Genomic DNA, 9,249 nt, shown 5'->3' with positions numbered 1-9,249 from the left:
TTTTTAGATAGATTTCCAATTTCTTGCCCTTTCTCTTCTCCTTTTGGCACCCCTGAGGCAAATGTTGAACCTCTTAAAGTTGTCCCAGAGGCTGTTTATACTATCCTCATTTTTTTTGGATTCTTTTTTTCTTCTTGTTGTTATGATTGGTTGTTTTTTGCTTCCTTATGTTCCAAATCATTGCTTTGATTTTCAGCTTCATCCACTCTACTGTTGTTTCCCTGTAAATTGTTCTTTATTTCAATTGATGTATCCTTCATCTCTGATTGGATCTTTTTTATGCTGTTGAGGTCCTCGCTAAGTTCCTTGAGCATGCTTATAACCCGTGTTTTGAACTCTGTATCTGATAGATTGCTTATCTCCATTTTGTTTTTGTTCCTTTTCTGGAGTTTTGACCTGTTCTTTTATTTGGGCCATGTCTCTTTGTCTCCTCATTTTGCCAGCCTCCCTGTGTTTGTTTCTATGTATTAGGTAGAGCTTCTTTGACTCTGTCTTGGTAGTGTGGCCTAATGTAGTAGATATCCAATAGGGTCCAGTGGCACAACCGCCATTATCACCCAAGCTGGATACTCAAGGTGTGCCCTTTGTGTGGGCTGAGTACACCCTTCTCTTGTAGTTGAGCCTTGGTTGCTGTTGACAGATCAATGGGAGGGACTTACCCAGGCCAGTCAGCTGCAAGGACTGGCTGTGACCCCCGACCACCAACCTTCGCCTTCCATGGAGGATCAGCTGTGCAGGGGCAGGGTGGTGGTGCTCTGATGTGGTCTATAGCTGTCCACTGGGTGCATTGGCCCTGGGGTATCCCGGGTGGTATAGGCCCAAGTCACCCACCACCTGTGTTTTTCCCCCGGGCACCCTGCCTGAGCTGTAAAGTAACCTGAGATGACTGCTGCTTGTGCTGGGCTTGGAGAATCCCAGGTGAAGCCAAGCTGTGACTCTAATCTGGCTGCTGCTAGAGCTCACTGAAACTAGCTGTTGCTTGTTTGATAGGATTTAGGAGCCAAGACCAGCCATTCTTATCGAAAAGCAGCTTGGGTAGGCTGGTAAGTTGGGTGGGGTAGAGACTCTGTGGATCTCCAAGGTGGCTCACACAGTGTTAGCCAGGTTGATGGGGTCTCAGATATGGTACCAGCCTACTGGCTCTTTGTAGGGAGAGCTCAGCAAAGGGACAATGGTCTCTGCCTGCCCCAATGCCAGATACTTCAGTCTCTCCATGTACACCACTGGTGCCCTTCAAGCTGCCATCCCAGTGCTGGAGCTCAGAGGGAGTGAGTATGAGTAGGTGAGTCCATGTGTGGGTTCCCCAAGAGGAAATGCTTAGGGCTCCAGCAGCCTCCTCCACCAACTCAATCCCCACTGGTTTTCACAACCAAAAGTTGTGGGGACTTACTTCCTGGCAATCGAATCCTGGGCTGGGGGGCCTGGTGTGGGGCTGGGACTCCCGAGATATCCGTCCCAAGTTTTTATCCATATGGGTGAGGGACCAGTCCATTTCTTATTTGCATCCCTCCTACCAGTCTGGATAGATGTGGTTTCTTCAATTCCACAGTTGTCAGACTTCCATTCAACTCTACTTCTGACAGTCCTGGGTGATGGTTGTTCTACATTTTAGCTGTGATTTTGATGTGGTGTGAAGAGGCAAGCCATGTCTGCCTACGTCACCATCTTGACTGGAAGCCCAAGAATGACTTATTTTATTCTTATTTCTCTATATTGTGCATTTTTTTCCATGAAAACTTTTTAAATTTTTTTTTTTAATTTTAGAGAGAAGGTAAGGGAGAAAGAAAGGGAGGGAGAGAAACATCAATGTGAGAGAGAAATATTGATTGACTGCCTTCTGCACATGTCCAGACTGGGGACCAAACCTGCAACCCAGGCATGTGCCCTAACTGGGAATCAAACCAGCAACCTTTCCATTTGCGGGGCCTCACCCAACCAAGCCACACAGGCTGGTGTGGGCTAATTATTTTTTTAAGATTTTATTTATTTATTTTTAAACAGAGGGAAAGGGAGGGAGAAAAATATCAATGTGTGGTTGCCTCTCACGTGCCCCTTACTGGGGACCTGGCCCTCAACCCAGGCCTGTGCCCTGACTGGGAATCAAACCCGCAACACTTTGGTTCACAGGCCAGCACCACTCAGTCCACTGAACCACACCAACCAGGGCATTTTTTTTTAATATGTTGCAGAGATGTACACCACAGCAACTTTGGAAAGTAGTTTGGAAATATGTACTAAAGTATAAGGTACACATACCCTATGATCCAGGAATTCCATTCCTAGGTACATATCTAACAGAAATACATATTTACGTACAAGGAGATGTATACAAAAATATTCATAACAGCAATTAACCCACCAATGTCTATCAATAATAAAATGGATAAATTAAGATATACCTATTTACATATTGGAATATTATACAGCAGCAAACATGAGGAAACTACAGCTACACATACAACATGGATGAATCTTACAAACCACCACACACAAACAACAAATGTACGCACACTAACACAAAAACAAACAGCAAAATGGTAGACCTACATTCAAATCTATCAATGATTTATATTCAATATAAATAAACCAAACACTCCAACTAAAAGGCAGAAAAGCAAGACCCAACTATATGCTTTCTATAAGAGACACACTTGTGCCAAATATCAATATATTGCCTTTCAGCCCCAAAATTATCTTTCATTGCAGGCTCTGTAAAAACAGAGCTGGGTTATTTGAATATTTCTCCTTTGCCACTGGGCACATCATTAATCTTTGTCAGTGATGAATACTGGAGACACATTGCAGGAAGAAAAGATTTTCTTCCCTAATTTTGGAGTGCTCTTTCAGAAGACACATAGAGTACTGTCAGCTTCGCCACGGTCCAACACTTGCAGTGCCCAGTGGTCAGTAGAACTCAGCAGCCAGCAGCTTCCCCAGCACCCTCTGGCTAATTTCAAAGCAAAAACCACTACTGGTGAGAATCCCTCTGCATGCATAACTTTCCTCAGCACCATAGATGACAAGTTTCTGGACAGTGCCAGGGGGTGGATTCCCAGCAAGCTCTGTCAATGCAGTACCATAGTGACTTCTCTGCCTTCCTGCATGCCATGATTCATCCTCTCCAATGAGGCCTAGCTCTTGGCTTTGGTAAGAAGGGGTTGGGGGCACTAGAGATAAGGAGAAACTCTTCCTGGGGTACCCTACCTTAGCCTTAGGGACAGTGGTTGCTACTTATATCTGCTATTCTTAGAGTCTTTAGAATTTCCTTCACTTCTTACTAGCCAATCCTTCATTATTCTAATCCCCAATTTTACTTAATAATTATTTATAGTAAACTTCCCTGGTTGAAATTATTGTGTACTTTTTGTCTCCTGGTTGGCCTCTCACTGATACAGCACTTGGCACTTTAAACATAAAGACTGGTATGTTAAAAGGAAAAATGTAAACAAATATATACCCTGCAAACAATAAACATAAAAAAAGATGGACTGGCTATATTATTATCATATAAAGTAGTCTTCAAGACAGAGTATTACCAGAGATATAATGGGATATTTCACAATGATAAAGGATTTAATTAATCAGGAAGACATAAGTCATAAATGTGTTTGTGCCTAGTAACCAAACTTCAAGGTACATAAACAATTGATGAAATTAAAGGGGAAAACAACACAATCATTATTGAAGATTTTAATACCCTTCTCTCATAATTGTTAGAATGAGTCCCCCAAAGAATAAAAAGAGAAATTCTCAACACTACTATTAACCACCTTGGCTTAATTGACATTTTAGAAGAGTATACCCAAAAACTGCAGAATGCACTTTTTTTCAAGAACATATATTACACTCATAGAAACAGAACATATATGGGCCATGAAAAAAGTCTCAATAAATTTCAAAAGATTAGAATCCTACAAAGTATGCTCTCTGACCACAATGGAATTAAATTAGAAATGCATGCTAAATATATTCCAACTTTGTCTGAGTTACTCGAAACTCATTATTCTAAATATTAACAATTTATCATATCCATCAGAAGCTAATTAAGCTGTGTCAGAATATTCACCCTATGTTAATTAGCCTAAAATTGCTGTGTTTGTGGGCCATATATCAGCTTTGGGTAGTTTTTCTATCTCTACCCTGGCTATCAGTTTCCTATTATCTTGCTTTCCTTTTATCTCAACAAACAATACTTTGAACTCCTATTTCCATTTGTAAAATAAAAATAAACATATATATTTTCCTAGTAATTTGTGAGGATTAAAAATAAGTAATTTATTATATTAGTATCTGTCATTCTATTGTTCAGCACAACACACACCCATTATATGCCAAATTTATCTCCAGATCAAACCTCTCTTCTAAGAGCCAAATTATACCTGATACCTCTCCTTGTGTATCTTATAGGCTTTATGGTAGACTGATTACAAAATATCCCAACTCTTTATCCCTCCCTACAACCATGTTTTTTGCAATGTGACTTTGTAGTTCTTCCCACCAAGAAGTAGAGTTTCCTTAGGGTGACCAGCCATCCCAACTTGCCCAGGACCGAGGGGTTTCCTGAGACAAGAGACTTAGAGCGCTAAAACCAGGAAAACCATGGGCAAACCAAGATGAGGCAGTCTACTTGCCACTTTTGAATCTGGGCTGGTCTTGTGACTTGCTTTGGCCAATGGAATGCAGTGGAAGTGACAGTATGCAAATTCCAAGTTTAGATCTCAAGAGGCATATGCGTTTTTCCCCTTTCTCAGAATCCTGACACTACCCAATGAACAAGCACAGGTCAGTGAAACATGAGGAGAGACATGTGGTCCAATCACCCTAGTCACCCCAGCCACCAGCCAACTAACTGCCAGCTATGTGACTGAAGCCATTCCAGACAAGCCAGCTTCCAAATGACAACTCAGCCCACCAGAGATACATGAGCAACTTTTTGCAAGAGCAGCCTGGCCATGCTCAGCTGATCCACAGACATAGGAACAATAGTAAATGCTTACTTTTGAAGCTACCAAGTTTGGGGGTAGTTTGTGACATAGCAATAGCTAACTGATAAAGATACCTAAAACTCAGTTGTTTAAAATTAAAATCAGAGTTGATAATTATGTGACAGAGTTGCTAACTATCACTACAGTGGCAATCTTAATAAAATATATACCAAATCAACATGTTGTACACCTTAAACTTATACAATGTTATGTCAAATGTATATCAATTAAAAATGAACATGACTATGTTCTAATAAAACTTTATTTAAAAATAACTGAACTCACAGTGTTCTTCCCAAGTTGGGCCTCCTCCAATATCGCATCTCAATAAATAACACCAACATCCATCCAGTTCTTCATGCCAAAGACCTCGCAGGCAGCCTGATGCCTTCCTCTCACCAAATTCTATTAATTCTACTTCCTAAATGTTTCTGAAATTTCTTCACACTCAACATTTTCCCTCTGTCCACCTAGTTTAAGTTACCATCACCTAAGCTGTAGGGAAAACCACTTAATTGTTCTGGCAACATCCATTCATCCATTCTTGTCCTTTCTATAGTTCATTCTTCACACAACAAAGTGTCCTTTAAAAAAGAAAAAGAGAGAAGACAAGAAAAACTCTCTGAAAGACCCTGTTAAGAGAATGAAAAAAATGAGCTACAGGATGGGAGAGAATATCTGCAAACAACATATTTAATAAAGACTGAAATACATTAAAAAAACATTCAAAATATAATAGTAAAAATGCAAACAATCCAATTAGAATATGGGCAAAAAACATGAAGATACATTTCACCAAAAAAGATATACATATGACAAATAAGCATATGAAAATATACCCAACATCATTAGCTATGAGGAAAATGTGAATTAAAACAATGAGATACACTACACACCTATCAGAATGAATAAAATAGGAAATAATGGCAACACCTAATGCTGGTAAGAATGTGGAGAAACTGGATTCATACATTGCTGGTGAGAATATGAAAGGCTACAGCTACTCTGGCCATTTGGCAGTTTATTAGTTTGTTAGGGCTGCCATCTCAGACTACCACAGACTGAGTGGCTAAAACAACAGAAATGTATTTACTTAAAATTCCAGAGGCTAGGAGTCCAAGATCAAGGTGTTGGTAAGGTTGACTTCTCCTTTTGTTTCAGTTTTATTGAGATATGATTGACATAACATTCTGTAAGTTTAAGGGGAAAAAAAAGTGTTGATATTATACCCTTATGTATTGCAAAGTGATTATCATCATAGCATTAGCTAACATCTCCCTCACAAGGCTCATTTCTTTTGAGACCTCTCCACTTGGCTTATAGATGGCTCTCTTCTTCCTGTGTCTTCACATGGTCCTCCCCCTCTGTGTGTGTGTGTCCTAATCTCCTCTTTTTGAAAAACACAATCGTATTGAATAAGGGCCCACCTTGATGACCTTATTTTAATTTGATGACTGTTTTAAATATCCTATTTCAAATGCATTCACATTTTGAGGTACTGAGGGTTAGGACTCCAATATACGAATTAGGGTAGAGGGAAGGGAATTCTGCTCCTAACAGACAGTTAAAAACTAAACATAGAGCTCCCACATGACCCAATAACTGGACTCCTGAGCATATATTGCGGAGAAAAGAAGACTTGTGTTAACATAAAAATATTCGCAAATGTTCATAGCAGCTTCATTCATATATAACCAAAATCTGAAAACAACCCAGGTGTCCTTCAGTGAATGAATGGCTAAACAGGCTGTGGTGCATTCACACCATGGAACACTACATAGCAACAAAAAAGGAAAAACTATTGAGACACACAATCTGGGTGAATCTCCAGAGAATTATGCTGAGTGCAAAAAGCTAATCCCCGATGGTTCCATACAATTCCATTTATAATAACATACATGAAAGATAAAATTATAGGAATGAAGAACACATTAGTCATTGCCAGGGGTCAAGGAGGTGACAGGGTAGAAAGTGGCAGATGTGGCATTAAAAGGGCAAAATAAGGAATCCCTTTGTTGACAAAAATACTGTTATCTTAACTATATCAATGTGAGTCTCCTGGTTGTGATTTCCACTACAGTTTTGTAAGATACTGCCATTGGGGGAAATTGAAGAAAGAGTGCAAAAGATTTCTTTTTATTATTCCTTATAATTGCATGTGAATTTAAAACTTTAAAATAAGAAGTTTAGTTTTTTAATGTTTTAAACATTTAGATTCGTCCATTGTCCTTAGGCTAAAAACCTATTAGTCTTACACGATCTAGTTTCTGCCTACCTTGCCAGCCCTTTCTTGCACCCTCTTCTCACTCACTGTGGTCCAAACCAATGAGTTTCTTACACATTGGTCAAGAAAGTAGGGCAACACCCTCACCATGGCCTCTTAAGATCTGCAGAGCCTAGGCCAGAGAACAAGTGGGACAGCAGGTGAAAAAAAACCACATAATGATGTATTCCCAGGCAGTGATCACAGGAGAAAGGTATTGTTTTTATTACTTGCATTCTACAGATGCTAATGATGAAGGACAGAAAAATTAAGTCCTTTCCCTAAAGCCACACAGCAACAAAAATGGTTCAACACAGCAAAGCCTGGCCCCAGAGCCCAGGTGTTATCACAGACCCTTTGTGTCCTTCAGAGGTGGCAGGAGGAGGAAGGAGAGGGAGTGGAGAAAAAGAGTGGGTAGCAGAGAAAGGAATCTGTGTATTCAAAAGGGTACTTGGTTTCCTTCCAAGCTCTTTTCCCTGTTTGACACTGGTACATGTTTGCACTTTTGTGTGCTGCACTTAAACCACTATATAGACACCAAAGTTGCCCTGGTTGGTGTGGCTCAGTGGATTGAGCACCAGTCTGCGAACTGAAAGGTCACAGGTTTGATTCCCTGTCAGGACACATGCCTGGGTTGCAGGCCAGGTCCCCCTAGTTGGGGACATTCAAGAGGCAACCCATCAGATGTTTCTCTCACACGTCAATGTTTCTCTCCCTCCCTTTCCCTCTCTCCAAAAATAAAAATAAACCACTAAATAGACAATAAAGTAAAATGGGCCTAACTGGGGAAGGCGAATGCAACTGAAATTTCCAGAAACATGCTGAAACTGACAACCCAGCGCTGCGACACTCACGGGGTGAACTTCCAGTCTCAGCACAGAAGTTCACCTCCACCGCTCTGAGGGGAGGAGTAGCCCTTTCATTCTGACAGTGGGGGGACACTGGGGACACAGTCCAGACCCAGGATTCCGGGACCCAGGCAACTCTCCCTTCCCGGTCTCCGGTCCTTTGGTCGCAGTCCCTGAGTGTGCTGCACGTCCGCTGTCAGGGGCCCGGACGGTCCCAAGCGTGGCAGGAGCTGGAGACAGGGAGCGTAGGCGCGGGAAACATCAGGGTTTTTTCAGGTTTGCGAACAGACCGGGTGAGGGCCATTTGGTTGCACCCCTTTCATCGCGCATTGGGGATGCTGCTGGAAGTGCCAAGCGAACATCCCAGCGGTCTGAGTTTTTGTCCTTGCGGTGGTGGGATGGGGGGAGAGTGTAACACTCCATCAGCGTTCTCATCCCTCACGACCTGGACACCAAGATCTGGCAGCTTTTAGCCATTGAAGAAGAACCGTTTCTCTGGTCTGTTGATGCTCGCCGTCCTGGGTTCTGAGTATCTGGCCTGTGAGCTCAGTCTCGACAGTGAGGCCGCTGCTCAGCGCCTCGGAGGCTCCCAGAGCCTCTGGCTCCTTGCTGGGCGCCCGCCACTGTCAGGAACCCTCACTTTCTCTCTTCTGTTTAACCACTGAATAGGCAATAAAGTGAAATGGGCCTAGCAAGCGTCAGGGAGACTTAGAAGGCAGGCAGCGAAAGTGAATCTGAACGCTGCAGAAATATGCTGAACTAACAAGCCGGGGTCCTGACCCAACCGCGGAAGGGTCCTGGCTGTGAAAGCCGAGCCAAGTGCCCGCCCGACCTCCTAAAGCCTTCTGTGCTTATTCGCACTCTAGCAGGCAGCGAAGGTGATCCTGGGCGGAGACTCAGCACGGACAAAACACCCGCCTCGAACTCGGTTCGCCCGCCTCCCGAGTGACCCTCGGTCCGTTCCGGGATCTTCCCGGGGTCGGTCCGTGGTTCCTTCCTGCGCTTGGCCCGAGCACCTGCTAGTCCCGAAAAGGGAAATCTCTCCTTCCGGTCGGCTTTTGGGGCCGGAGAGGAGAGCTCATTTCAGGACTATCAATGTCCTTTGGCCTTCGTCCCCTTGCGATCACAATCCCAAAGGGGGGCGGGTATGGCG

This window comes from Pteronotus mesoamericanus, unplaced genomic scaffold (genome assembly GCF_021234165.1).
Source record: "Pteronotus mesoamericanus isolate MK-2021 breed Mesoamerican mustached bat unplaced genomic scaffold, CSHL_Meso_final scaffold_651, whole genome shotgun sequence".
Lineage (NCBI taxonomy): Eukaryota > Metazoa > Chordata > Mammalia > Chiroptera > Mormoopidae > Pteronotus > Pteronotus mesoamericanus.
The sequence above is the reverse complement of the archived record's forward strand: the minus strand, read 5'-3'. Positions refer to the sequence as shown.